General features: G+C 42.9%; 1 protein-coding gene across 6 annotated transcripts in view; it reads left to right on the top strand.

The window, feature by feature from the left end:
* Nucleotides 1,456–13,420, top strand: part of MTUS1 (microtubule associated tumor suppressor 1) — a 190,262-nt gene continuing 178,297 nt past the window's right edge. For 4 of the 6 annotated variants that reach the window (XM_018041909.1, XM_018041914.1, XM_018041913.1 and 1 more), the window contains exon 1: nucleotides 2,726–2,831. The gene's annotated coding sequence lies outside the window, so the exon portion shown is untranslated. Of the gene's footprint in view, nucleotides 2,106–2,293; nucleotides 2,383–2,725; nucleotides 2,832–13,420 lie in introns of those variants that run through there. The other 2 variants (XM_018041911.1, XM_018041910.1) reach the window with 2 other exon arrangements.

The raw sequence follows: 13,420 nt of genomic DNA, 5'->3' as shown, positions 1-13,420 counted from the left end.
ATGCTGAAATGGGCAAGCTTATATACACCTGCTGGAGAAGGCAATGGCACCCCACTCCAGTACTCTTGCCTGGAAAATCCCATGGACGGAGGAGCCTGGTAGGCTGCAGTCCATGGGGTCGCTAAGAGTTGGACACGACTGAGCGACTTCACTTCCATTTTTCACTTTCATGCATTGGAGAAGGAAATGGCAACCCACTCCAGAGTTCTTGCCTGGAGAACCCCAGGGACGGGGGAGCCTGATGGGCTTCTGTCTATGGGGTCGCACAGAGATGGATATGACTGAAGTGACTTAGCAGCATATACACCTGCCATTTCTCACGTGTGTTGTAAGATGAATTCTTACAAGTAGACTTACAGGCTCAAAGGTTATGTGCCTTTATAATTTTGTTAGGTATTGTGAATGGCCCTTAATGGAGATCATTCTAATTTACATTCATAATCTGCACTTCGACTGTGTTTTTCCACACTTCTGCCAACCCACAGAGGTTATCAAACTTTCTAATCTTTGTCAATGTCAATCTGATAAGTGAAAAGTGATTTCTCAGTGCAGTTTTAATTTGCATCTTTCTAGTGAGGGAAAAAAATGCTAATCTTTTTTTAGGACAAAGGACCACAAAGTCATGTGGTATTATCACCCTTTGTATTGTTCCTGGAGTCTATATTAGAGTTCAGAGATCAAGACCGTGGCAACATGCCCAGAACCAAGAAGGAAAGAAAAGGCAGTGGGCCCCATTTGAAGCATGTTTGCCTTGACAGAGACCCAGATGATGTCCCTAGAAGGTAACTTCTGTTTTTATGTGAATGCAATTAGAAGCTAAGTTTCAGATTCCTCAGTGGCCATAAAAGTTGCTTCTAAATACTTAGGAGTTTTTGTTTTGTTTTGTTTTGTTTTGTTTTCCCTTCAATCTATACCACAGAAAAATGAAGTAAAACAGGTTCTATATTTATAGATATAACTAAGCCACGCAATAGATCTGTAGGAGGTTGGACCAAGTCATCTGGGTCACATGAGGGTTATAAAGATTAAACAATACCTTTAACACTAGGAGTAGTCTGCTTAGGCAGGAGGCATGTTGCTAATTAGCATATTTGCCTCATGACCTGCAGAAACAAATGTTAGTGCTTTGTTTTAATTTGTGTTGTTTTTTGGTGCTTTTGCATAAGGAACAACTATTCAATGGTGTTTAATGCTGTATCTCTAAAAATAATCTCAAAGAACTGTCCTCCAGGTAATGGAATAAAAAGATCAGAAGTTAGGTCAGCTTAGTTTGTGCTAGCCCCTCCCTCACTAGCTGTGTGACCTTGAGCAAATCGCTTGACCTTTCTGAGCTTCCATTTCCTCACTTGAAAAATGGAGGTACTAATCTGACCTATTTATTACTTGACGTTGTTGAAGAACTAATGGAATACTGTGCAATGAAAAGGCTTTACAACAGTAAATGGCAATATATCTATTAGTTGTTCTGATATTGACAGTATAGAAAACTTTGTCAATTACAGTATTATCAGCTTAATTTTCAAGAAAAAAAACCAAACCCAAACAAAAAACTCACTTCTTTTGAAAAGTTTTGGGAAACCCAAACCAGGTAATTTAACATTTCAAAGAAATTTAAAGTCAAGTTGTCTGACATTTAATAATTCAATAACGTTATTAATACATCTCTCGTAGGTGGACTAGCCTCTTTGGAAAAGCTTTGTATTTAAAATAGGCCGATAAGGAAAATATTTTACGGGTCTAATAGATATGGATGACATTTGTTCAGTTTAGTAAAAGGGACTTAATTTGTGTTTTGAGAAAAGTGGGTTGGGCCTCTTTTTCCCCCACCCCCGCCTCCCCGCGGGTCTTTAGGAACTCTTCTGGGTTTAACCTGTACTAGGTGTTAGCTAGTTAACCGCTTAGAAGCACAAAGATAATACCGATCTGGAGTCGGGACACTCTGACGACAAAATCACTGCTGGTTGCTCGCCCACCTCCGCTCAGACAATTCTGCCCGCTTGCCTCTCCCACCCGCAGCCCGTCCCGCCCCCGCGGCCCTGCCCCAGGGCTAGCGGGAAGCCCGCGAGCTCGCGCGGAAAACTCAGGTGACAGGAGGGGAGTAGGAGGTAAGATCCGCTCGGCAGCCGGCCAGGTTTGGGGGCGCGGCCGAGCTCGGGTCGCCCGCCGTGGGCCGCTGTGGTCCCGGACCCGCGGTTCCGCCAGGCGCGCGGGCAGAAGCCGCGGGTCCCGCGTCGCACGTGGCAACAGGTGCATCTCGGCCGGAGCGGGCGCCGCGGGCGCCGCGGGCGCGGGGTGGGTGGATACTCAGCCCGGGAGCGAGAGCCGGAAGCCAGCCCGTCCGCGGAGCCGAGCGCCTGGAGCCTGCGGGGCCGGCGTCTTGAGGTTCGGCCTCGCGCGTCTTTCGGGTTTCTTGCGGACGTGGGGGGCGCAGCCCCCTGGGCGGCAGCCCGGCCTTTGTCTCCTGCAGCGAGGCGCAGGCTGGGGCCGCCAGGAGGGAGCGGCGGGAGGGCGAGGGGGCACAGGCGGCCGCGCTCGCCTATTTACAAGTTTCCCCAACTCCCCGCCCTGGCTCCACCCCCGGCGGCCCGGGAGGAGGCGCGGAGGCTGGGGCGCCCCGGACTCGGGGTTCCCGCCTGGCAGCTGCAGCGGCGGCCGGCGTGCGGCCGGGGGCAGGGGTGGAGGACGAGCCCCGCAGTGCCCAGGTGCACGCCCGGCCCTCAGTGCACGCGGGCCTCGCGGGTGGGCCTGGCGCGCCTCTGCGGGGGGTCCGGGGGGCGCCCGGGCTCGGCGTCTGGGCTGCGCAGCGCGGGGTCGGCTCGGCGGCGCTGCGGGTGAGTTCGGAGTTGGTGCCGATGCGCGGGGGCGCGGTGGGGATCTGGGCCGGGCGGTGGGGGGCGTCCTGGGACCTCGGGTGCAGGAGTTGGGGGAGAGCTGCGGAGGCTGCGGACGGCTGGTCTCACGTGGGGGCAGCGCGGCACCGAGGGAGGGACGGATGCGGATCTCCTAGCTGTCACCTTGAAAGTGACCGAAGGAGCTCCCAGGGGAGTCAGTTTCGCAGACTGACAGGTCCTCCGCCGGAAGCCGCCCACCGGACACTTGACCCTACTGGGCCGCCGGTCTCAGCCGCCCCGGCTGGGCGGTTCGCTGGGGCCCATTCTCAGCTTGGTCGATCCGGGCTGGAGATAGGGCATTCTTGGGGTTGCGGCAGTTCTCAAGGCCCTTCGCCTGGACCTGATTACTTCCTGAGGTTCGCATGTGCTTCCCTAGCTATTTAGAAAAATCCAGCTCTCAGCTAAGGTCACCTGATTAACTCGAGTAATTGGTGGACTTAGGTGTTTACCTACCTTCAAGAAACCTTTCCCCTCTTCTTTTTCAGACTTGCTCTTTTATATTATTTATTGATTTTTGGCTTGGATTCATTTATTTTGGAGTAGGAATGAAGAGATTAATTCTTCACTTAGCCTGCATAAAGTTTCACACATTCTATTAACTACTATTTGTTTTAAGAACTCGGTGTACTAGGAAATCTGGTGTCTTTTTTTTTTTTTCCCCTTTGTTTGAATCAAGTCTTAGGCAAAACAGGGGAGATGAAAGCATTTGTGTTTAGCCAGGTGATAGGAATTCAATTATTGTCACATTAAACCTCGAGCCCTTGGGCTGAAGGGTGAGCGTGGCCCTGTTAGGCCTGGAGGGAAGATGGGAGGGGACTCGAAGAGGCAGGAGAATTTTTAAAAAATGGGGCTCTCCTTCCTGGGGACCTTTGACCTTCTTAAAGAGTGTAGATACGCCCAGATAGGAGTGTGTGGTTAACCCTGAAAGGAATTACATAGTTGAAATTGCTATTCTGTAGACAAACTTCTTCAGGGATAATTAGGGCAGGAAATGATAGGCAATTTAAATTGATACAATGATGCCCTGTTTGAACAGTGCTTTACAATGTAGAAAATGTTTTATTTTTTTCCCTCAAGTACAGTATTCCATAAGTTATGCAAAGAAATGATTAGATACATGTACTCAAAAATACTTAGGAATGGAATTTTGTTTATATAATATTTAACATGCACCAACTTTTCTACCTATTTTTAAGATAGCATTATATCTATGGACAAATAATGCTGTAGAAGAGCTGCATCTTTTAATTATGTATCAATAATTCAGAGGATTATACAGTGCTGGAGTTCTTTCAGTGTTTCTTGGAAGTGAAGCTGCAGTTATTAGCCTTGAACATTTAAAAAGTATGTCACTTAATAGCCCCGTTCTGTTGGCCTGGTTTGCTTTGATTTCCAAGTAATGCATGCATGCTTGCAGTAAAAAAATGGTAGATTCAGAAAAAGGGTAAGGATTAAATAATTCCAGCATCCAAAGATAATTACAGTATTTTCTTTATACTTGTTAACATGTAACAGATTTATTTATTACAGTTTTATAGTTTATACAAAACTGTGTAACTGTAGTTAATAACTGTTGCATGATTTTTTTCTCTGCTTAACATGTGACAAGATTTCCATGTCATTATGGTTCTATATATTATTACTGGCTACATAATATTACATTGTAACAATTAATGTAACCATTACCTTATAGTTGAACTTTTCATTTATTTCCAGTTACTATTATTCAATATATACTGATGCAACCAATGCATGTATGCTCAGTCACTCAGTCATGTCAGACTCTTTGCCACCCCATGGACAGCCAGCCAGTTTCCTCTGCCCATGGAATTTTCCAGGCGAGAAGAATACTGGAGTGGGTTGCGGTTTCCTCCTCCAGGGGATCTTTCTGGCCCAGGGATGGATCTCCTGCACTAGCAGGCAGATTCTTGACCACTGTGACACCTGGGAAGCCTGGTGCAACAAATGACTTTGGTAAAACTTTGTATGTATCTCCTGTGTTTCCTTAGAAGAGAGTCCTCTGGAAGATAGTTGATGGCCCAAAGATGTATCAATACAGAGTGATCATTGCTTTCCAAAAAAAAAGTTTTGCCAAAGTTTGTTCCCACCAGTTCCCACTCTATGAGAGTATCTGTGTTACTGTATTCTTTTTAATGTGGAAACTTATCCTGCAAAGGAAAAATAATTCTTGCCAGCCTTATAGGTGAACATTGCTATTTCAGTATTTAAATTTCATTTCTTTGATTCCAAATGATGTTGAATATAAAAAAAAAATCTAGTTGTTTTCGATTTTTATTCCCTTTTAATTGAATGTAGTGCGAAATTTTTCTCCTGGAGATATTAGTATTTTTCTATGAATTCTTAAGAGCCTTTTATAGACTGATAGTAAACTTTTGCCTTTTGTAGTGCAAATATCTCTCCCTCCATTTTGTCTTTGTCTTATAAAGACAAACAGCACACGTGTATAGTGGTTCTGACTTATAGTTCTTTCTGTACTTTAATATAGGCAAACCAGTTGACTTACTCAAAAACCAAAACGTTTAACGCTTCTGAATCATAGGCTAAGCATTACGTATCTTATGACACTGGCACAAGATGACTCTTAAGAGAATCCTCCAGAATTTTCAGATGTTTTGGAATCTCCATGTCTTGGAGTAGAGACTGTTGCAGAACAGAGTGGACTGTTGCTGAGGGAGAGCTGTGCATGGTATGTAACATTCAGAACAGCACCCTTTGAAATCAGAGAGGAAAGTTTTCAATTGCAGGGAATGAGCCTTTCAGATCTGTTCTATGATTATGTAAACTAGGGTCACAACCATTTATCTTCAGTAATCCATTGATGCTGCTGCTGCTATTGCTAAGTCGCTTCAGTCGTGTCCGACTCTGTGCGACCCCATAGACGGCAGCCCACCAGGCTCCGCCATCCCTGGGATTCTCCAGGCAAGAACACTGGAGTGGGTTGCCATTTCCTTCTCCAGTGCATGAAAGTGAAAAGTGAAAGTGAAGTCACTCAATCATGTCTGACTCAGCGACCCCATGGACTGCAGCCCACCAGGCTCCTCCGTCCATGGGATTTTCCAGGCAAGAGTACTGGAGTGGGGTGCCATCGCCTTAGCAGTAGTATTTTGCCAGAATTCTTCTTTTCATATCCATTTTGTTTTTTCATACCAAGTTATTGATTTGAGTCATTTCTTGATGTCTGATAAGATGTATATGTAATTTGAAAAATTTTCCAAGTTAATTTTTAACACCACTCATAGATTAAACTATTTATTTGAAGATGGGGAGAAAAAACCCTTCTGATTTCTGAAACTTGAGTTACCTTTCCCTACTATAGAAGCTGTAATATACCCTGAGGGTGTTAAAAGACCTCACTCAGACTGCTGTCCATAAAAGCCTGAGTTTCTGCCTTTCACTTCCCATCTTTTCCAGCCTAACAATAAACCATAGGGCCATATATGAGTGTGAGGGTGAGATTGGTATGCGGTGTGTGTGTTTGGAGGCACTTGGAAATGAGCCCAGACCTAGAGGTACGTGAGTCTGGAAGGAAGCGACCACTGCCCTTTAGCTGGCAGGTACTTGGGCAGCAGTGGCTTGTGGCCTCCACAGGAGATAAAGAGGGACCAAGGATGAGTGATCTTGCCTTGCAGGAAGAGAAGGATTGAACGGTTTGGTGTGACATTAGCCAACCTGAAATGTGGTTCAGAAAAGCCTGCTTTGATTGGGCTTCTCCAGAGTTGGCTTACCAAGTTGGATATCCAGTATAACCAGGAACTCAGTTTGACTGGCAACCTCTAAAAATGTATTTCTAAGCAATTTTATGAAAGATTGCCCTCATGGTAGTTTCTTTTTAAAATGACTTTAATATTCTTTGAAATCGGCAGTTACTACTCTTTTATGTGGGTAGTTATTCATGATCTTAATGCATGACTTTTTCTTGTTCATTTGGCTCAAGATGAAAAAGACTTCCTTTTTGGGGATGACAGATTTGGGGGCTACTCTTGACTATGTACAATGAAGCTTCATTTTTGTATACCATAAGTAACTTTGCAACTTGTGACTGTCCTGATGCCTAACTTTTATACAATCAAGCAGAAAAAAAAAGGGTTTGCTCCCCAACCTTACAGTGTAAACAAGGTTAAACCTAGTGGTATTTTGCTTAAGTAAATAGCATTCAAGTGTTGCAGAAGTACTTATTTGCATATAAATCTTTGATTCTGAAGTAACTTTGTTCATTAAAACTAGTAGGTTTTCCTTAGCCTTCAGTTTAAGCCCCACATCGAAGAGAAGCAAAAGTGTATTTACTTAAAGATAGCCAATAGGCCCAGATCTAAATTAATAAATGTTCTTCTGTACACATTACTTACATGAGTAAAAGAAAAATCACACATCCTACCTTTAACCTAAAAAAGTTTATTTCACTTTGAAGTTATTAAACTATGTACAGGTAGTTTTAAAGGCAGTTAAAGTTTCTTTTAAGGAGACGTTGACGTCTTCAGGATTGATTCCATTCTTCTGTGAGCAGTGAAGGAAGATGAAAAGTGAGTCCTGAGTTTCTCAAGCCGGAAAGGGCAAACAGTCGTGAAAAATTATTGGGTCGGCCAAAATGTTCGCTTGGGCTTTTTCCATACTACCTTACAGAAAAACCTGAGTGAACTTTTCAGCCGACCCAGCGCTTCCAGATGGTGTCATTTCGTCTGAAACTGTACAGGTTTTGTGTTTCAGTAAGAACTGCTGAGTGGAAGGGCAGGCCTGGCCAGCTCCCCCACCCCACCGTATGCACACAGCGCAAGGAGGAGACAGGACTGGGAACAGAACAGCGGGGAAAGGGCCCAGTCCTGAGTTAAGGAGTCCCGTTTTTTTGTTTTTAACTATTATTTATTTTTGGCTGCATGGGTCTTTGTTGCGGTGAGCCGGGGGTTTCTCTAGTTGCAGAGTACAGGTGCTAGGTATACAGGCTAAGAGCTCAGTTGCTCTGAGGCATGAGGAATCCTCCTGGGCCAGGAATCGAACCCGTGTCCCCTGCATTGGAAGCAGACTCTTAACCCCTGGAGTACCAGGCAAAGTCCTGGGGAGAGGATTTTTAAAGCCATTAGGTTACCTTATCATTCTTTTAAATTGTGCCTCGTCAACTTATATTTAAATTAAATGCCAAGAAAACATGAGTGTTGAGTTTGAGGGCCAATCATTCATAATTATCCGAATCTTCTGCAATGAATCAACATGTTTTGGGGCATTTTGTGTCCTCATTTGGCATTGAGAAAGGAACCCCTCTAGGAAAGAGTCATTTATCAGAAGAGGAAGGAGGAGAGGTGAAAAAATATATACTCTTGTGTAAATTAACCTGTAGCTTAACTCGTGTTTATGGCAATGTTCATGGTTGGCTGTTGGTCGTTAGCTTGTCTTCCGTGCTTTTTCTGCACTGGCGACTTGCTAATGTTTAACTCAGACATTATTTACATACATCACAGTTCTGAAGGAAAAACCAATATTTCTCCATCTTATTTCTGATAAGCAGGTCATACGACGTGTTTCTTATTGTTCAGTGACAAGTGAGAAATTCTCTTTTATGTTTATCTCATAGATTTTCTTGATAGTTGGCAACAATTAATGATATCAAGTTGAAACTGCTTCTTTTAAAAACATAGTTCCCTTGGCTAGCTTCGTGGAACAAAAATAGAAGTTGATACAGATATAGGCAGTCTAAGAGGCCATGTTCACACATGGACTTACCCTCCCTTTCCCAACCTCTGTCAAGTTGATCGAGTTATTTACCAGAATAACTACCAGTTATATCTCCTTGTGTTATAAAAGGTCTGTTTTTCCTTGTACAGTAAACGGCTACACTGTAGTCATTTCATTCCTAGGTAGAATATTGATTTGAACCGTATTTGTACATTTCTCCTAACCTAACTAAATTGTCCATAATTCAGATGAGAACTTCGGACGTCTTCCTTGGTGGTAAGAAATCAAGAAAGATGGGAGAGGGACTTCCCTGGCAGTTGAGGACTCAGAACCCCCAATGCAGGGGTTGAGAGTTTGATCCCTTGTCAGAGAACTGAGATCCCACGTGGGGCTAGGCATGGTTAAAATTAAACAAAAAAAAAAAAAAAAAAATGAGAGAGGGACTTCCCTGGTGGTATAGTGGATGGGAATCCACCTGCCAGTGTGGGAGACACAGGTTCGATCCCTGGTCCAGGAGGATGCCACGTGCTGTGGAGCAACTAAGCCCGAGTGCCACAACTACCGAGCCCAAGCTGTAGAGACGGCTCCACAACGAGAGGAGTCACCGCGATCAGAAGCGCCGCAGCACAGCAGAGACCCAGTGCAACCCCCAATAAATAATAAGCTTCAAAAAAGGGGAGAAATGGGTTACCAAGGGTACATTTTTCTATTTACCAAGAAAAAAATGCACCTGTTTTATTGGATCCCCTAGTTAGACCCTATATAGAATCAGGCCATCTATACATGGTGTATAGTTAGGATTATATTTTGATGTTAAGTGGTGGAAAAAAGACATGAGTAACAATCCTTACCTTTGGAATCTTAAGTTTGATTTTCTTCTGCCTCAAACCATCTACTGAGAACTTTCTATGGGCCAAATATTGTACCGGGTTGATATGGAAAAAGCAAAACTGGCTGCAGTTCTCATGGGAGTCAGTTCAAGAAAGCTTCCACCATTGTGAAAAGGGCTGTTTTGGAAATGTTGGTAAGTGTTCAGGTTCCCAGACGTGTTCTCTCGGGTCTCGGAAACTGCTTACTACCTTGACCAAATTTTGGTAGACATAAATCTTCTCTGACATTTTTAGTTACCTAACAACTCCTGATCCTTACTCACTCTTATTCTTTTCCTTCTTACCAAAAGATGCTTAGCACTACAGTCTGTGATTTCATTCACTTCCTCTGGATAATCTTTTTAGTGACCTTTTCCTGTATCTTTTTACTACATCTTGTGAGCTTCTTGAGGATAGGGGCTAAACTTTATGATGCCGGGTAAAATTGTATTTTTAATAGTTATCTGTATCAGATGTAGCCTGGAGTAAATCATCCAGAGCTCTGAACTCTGACAGCATGGGAGTTTGAAATTCTTTCTTCAGTTAGTCATAGCTACTAGAGGATCTTTTAAGCCCAAGATATTAATTTCCTCACTGCTTTTCTTGACTTTCCTCCTTGTCTTCTCCTGGCGCTCCATGCCCTCCATTCACTGTGATACACTCAGCCCAACTCAACCTGTGGCTTCGTGTCCCTCTGAGGACTGTACCGTTAGGTTGTTGTTATTCAGTCACTATGTCTGTGACTCTTTGCAATTCCATGGACTGCAGCACGCCAGGTCCCCTTCCCTATCCTGTATCCCCTGTCCTCCACTATCTCCTGGAGTTTGCTCAGATTCATGGCCATTGAGTCAGTGATGCTATCTGACCATCTCATCTTCTGCTGCCCCCTTCTCCTTTCGCCTTCAATCTTTCCCAGCATCAGGGTCTTTTCGGATAAGTAGGCTCTTCGCATCAGGTGACCAAAGTATTGGAGCTTCAGCATCAGTCCTTCCAATGAATATTCAGGATTGATGGGTAAAACAGAGTGGAAGGTGTGTGGTTTCTGCTCCTTCGGAGTTATAATTCTGTCTTATTATGAGGTGCTGCTCTCAGAACATCTGGCACACCCACGTGCAAATACTTGCTCAGAGTTAATGCCTCCTGTGATCCTTTTTATTCCATTCTCCATTTGGGCAGACAGCCCCAAGTTGACAGTTTCTCATGAATAGAGACTTGGACTGTTTCTTTTCTGGGGAAATATGTATTTACATTTTGAAGAGGGATTTAGATGAATTTTCAGTCTGGGATTGTTTCTCTTACTACATTGAATAAGATTTGTTGCAGAGTAGTTGTGCATTTCTGTGGAACATTTTGATCATTCACTGGAATTGCTGCTTATTGAATTTAATACGCTCAACTATTTAATTTTTTAGTGCTTAATGTTCTGATGGTATGTTACGGAGATACTAAATATGACAACTATGCAGAAGGATTCACTAATTCATTTTGATTGCAGTATGAGAAGAGTGGGTCTAGTCAATGAAAAGGGAATGGAGATAGGAAAAATCCTGCGTTTCTCTTTTTATGAAACACTTTAAGTGATTTTATATTGAAGATGTGACTACTGTGTTACAAAATGTTGGTTATATCTTGTTACACTGACTATTTAAAGTTTATAACTTTATGGGTATCTAATCAGGTGAAAAATATTTTCTACTTGTAGAAGCCTCCAGGCCAGGGTACTGTTTTTCTCTGCTTCCTCATATTTTTATTAAAATTGGGAAAACAAATAGAGGCATTTCAACCTTGAGCTACATTTTGTTCACCCTGATGTCCTTTATGAAACCTCGGGGGCATACTTTGTTATAGAACTGGAAAAAATGTTACTGATACCCAGAACATTTGGTACAGGGATGTAATAGAGAGGATGCAGACTTGACCAAGTAGGGTTTGTGCCTGAGCTGCGAGGCTGTGGGTAAGTTATTCAATTGCCTTTTAACCCCGGCTGCCTCCTCAGGAAGGTGGAGATAATACTGACCACAGGGCCTAATACGTGGAAGGTATAAAGAAATGCTAACAATCTTCCTTTGCTTCTTACTTTAAACCTCTTCTAATTCATGACTAGGAAGTTTCATTCATTTTCTCCACTCAGCTTTGAGGGTGTCGCTTGCATCCTCTGGGGCTCTCTGTAGAGAATTAAAGTCCAGAAACAGGAGCCTGAGATAACTTTTCCTCTTCCTTAAAACAAATCCATTTGTACCGGTACCAGCTGAGACGACTTATCCTTCAACTCCACCTTTGTCAGCTCTTGGTTTTCTTGGAAGTTTGCATTGAGTTGAGTTGCTAATTTTTTTTTTTTTTTAATATTTGAGATGCATTTTTAAAATTAGATACTTTGATCTTCGCAAAATCTGTTCATAATGTTGCCAGTTGTCAGCACATTCTAAAAGCACTCAGAATTGAGTCATCACTTTGAACCAGAAAAAGCACTGGTGGATTTTAAAGCACTGCCACCCTCTGATCTTTTTAACCTGTTACTTAGTCCAACGACAGGCATGTTTAAGGGTTTTGGTTTTAAAATGTTAGCAATCATATATAATTACTGAGGCAATGCTAAAGTTTCATCTTTCAGAAAAGTGAAATAAAATGCCATACGTTTTCGGAAAGTAGCTTGTAGGTGTGATATTAAAGACGTTTTCATTCAGTTATCACATCCACTCTGTGAGGTGGACAAGGCGTGTGATCGGAGCTCTGTTTTATCCCTGAGGAAATCGAGACGCGGAACTCTTTGCATCAATGTTTTGTGTTATGATGAGTGAGTTACGGAACCAGGACTGGGACCTGGTCTTCCCTCCTGGTGCACTCCCTGCTCCGCATATGATACTGCTACTTGGCTGCTGCTAATGTTGTAAGGAGTAATGCATTACTGTTGCTAGCATTTTCTTCACACTGCTGCTGAAATGGGATCAAAGGCGCATGGTAGTTTGGATATGTGAAATTTTAGATGACATAGCTTAGAATTATGATTTGTTCTTCCATTTTCTAGCCACAGAACATAAAACAGAATGTTAAGTCTTGTAAGCCATTCTGATTAATAGCACAAATGGAGAATTTACAGTTGCAGGTTATTACCACACTAGATCACATTTCTATAAGAATTTATAGTTTTCAGGCTGCTTTTTTAAAAAAGAACCTAATTATATTCCTTTGAACGATCATCTGAATCATTTGACTGTACAACAATACAGTGTAAAGTATACCCATTTTACAGATAGTAATGCAAGTTCATGCATGTTGAATAGGGACTAATATTTTTTTAAGTCATTATTGAATTTATTATAGTATTTCTTCTGTTTTTATTTTATTTTTTGGTCTCAAAGCATGAGGGATCTTAGCTTCCCAGCCAGGAACTGCCGCCCCCTGCATTAAAAGGCAAAGTCTTAATCACTGGACCACCAGGGATGTCCAATATTTGTTTTTCTGAAAAGTGTTTCCCCCTCATGGAAATTTTGAATCTTCTTTCCTTATTTTAAGCTATTTGGAGGCAAGTAATTCTTGGGCAGATGGAGTTAATCCCAGATAGAAATTTAACTAGGAGGTAAGGCCTGTTGTCAATCAGAACCGGGAAGAGAATGTCCCATAAAACCACAGTTTCACCTTGGATATCAGCCAGGGTTTCTAGCCCTAAAGGTCAACAGTTCTTATTACCAAAGTGACTTCTAAAGAATGCCTGGTGTTAGGACTTGGAGAGTAGGCTCCTTCAGGGAGGCTGGCTCATCCCAGGCCGCCCCTGTGAGTTAGATGTGTATATACGGGACTTTCTGTTTAAACACTCTTATTTGCTAGTGGAAAGCTCACCACACATCATCATTCCCAGTAAAGGCTACAGGAAGCTGATATTTAATGTAGGTTGGAAGATAGCGACTTGTAAGGTGCCGACTTGCGTAATTGTGCACACATAATGGCATTTTTCAATTGGTCTTGGCATGATTCAGA

This window comes from Capra hircus, chromosome 27 (assembly GCF_001704415.2).
Source record: "Capra hircus breed San Clemente chromosome 27, ASM170441v1, whole genome shotgun sequence".
In the NCBI taxonomy this organism is placed as follows: domain Eukaryota; kingdom Metazoa; phylum Chordata; class Mammalia; order Artiodactyla; family Bovidae; genus Capra; species Capra hircus.
The sequence above is the reverse complement of the archived record's forward strand: the minus strand, read 5'-3'. Positions and strand labels throughout refer to the sequence as shown.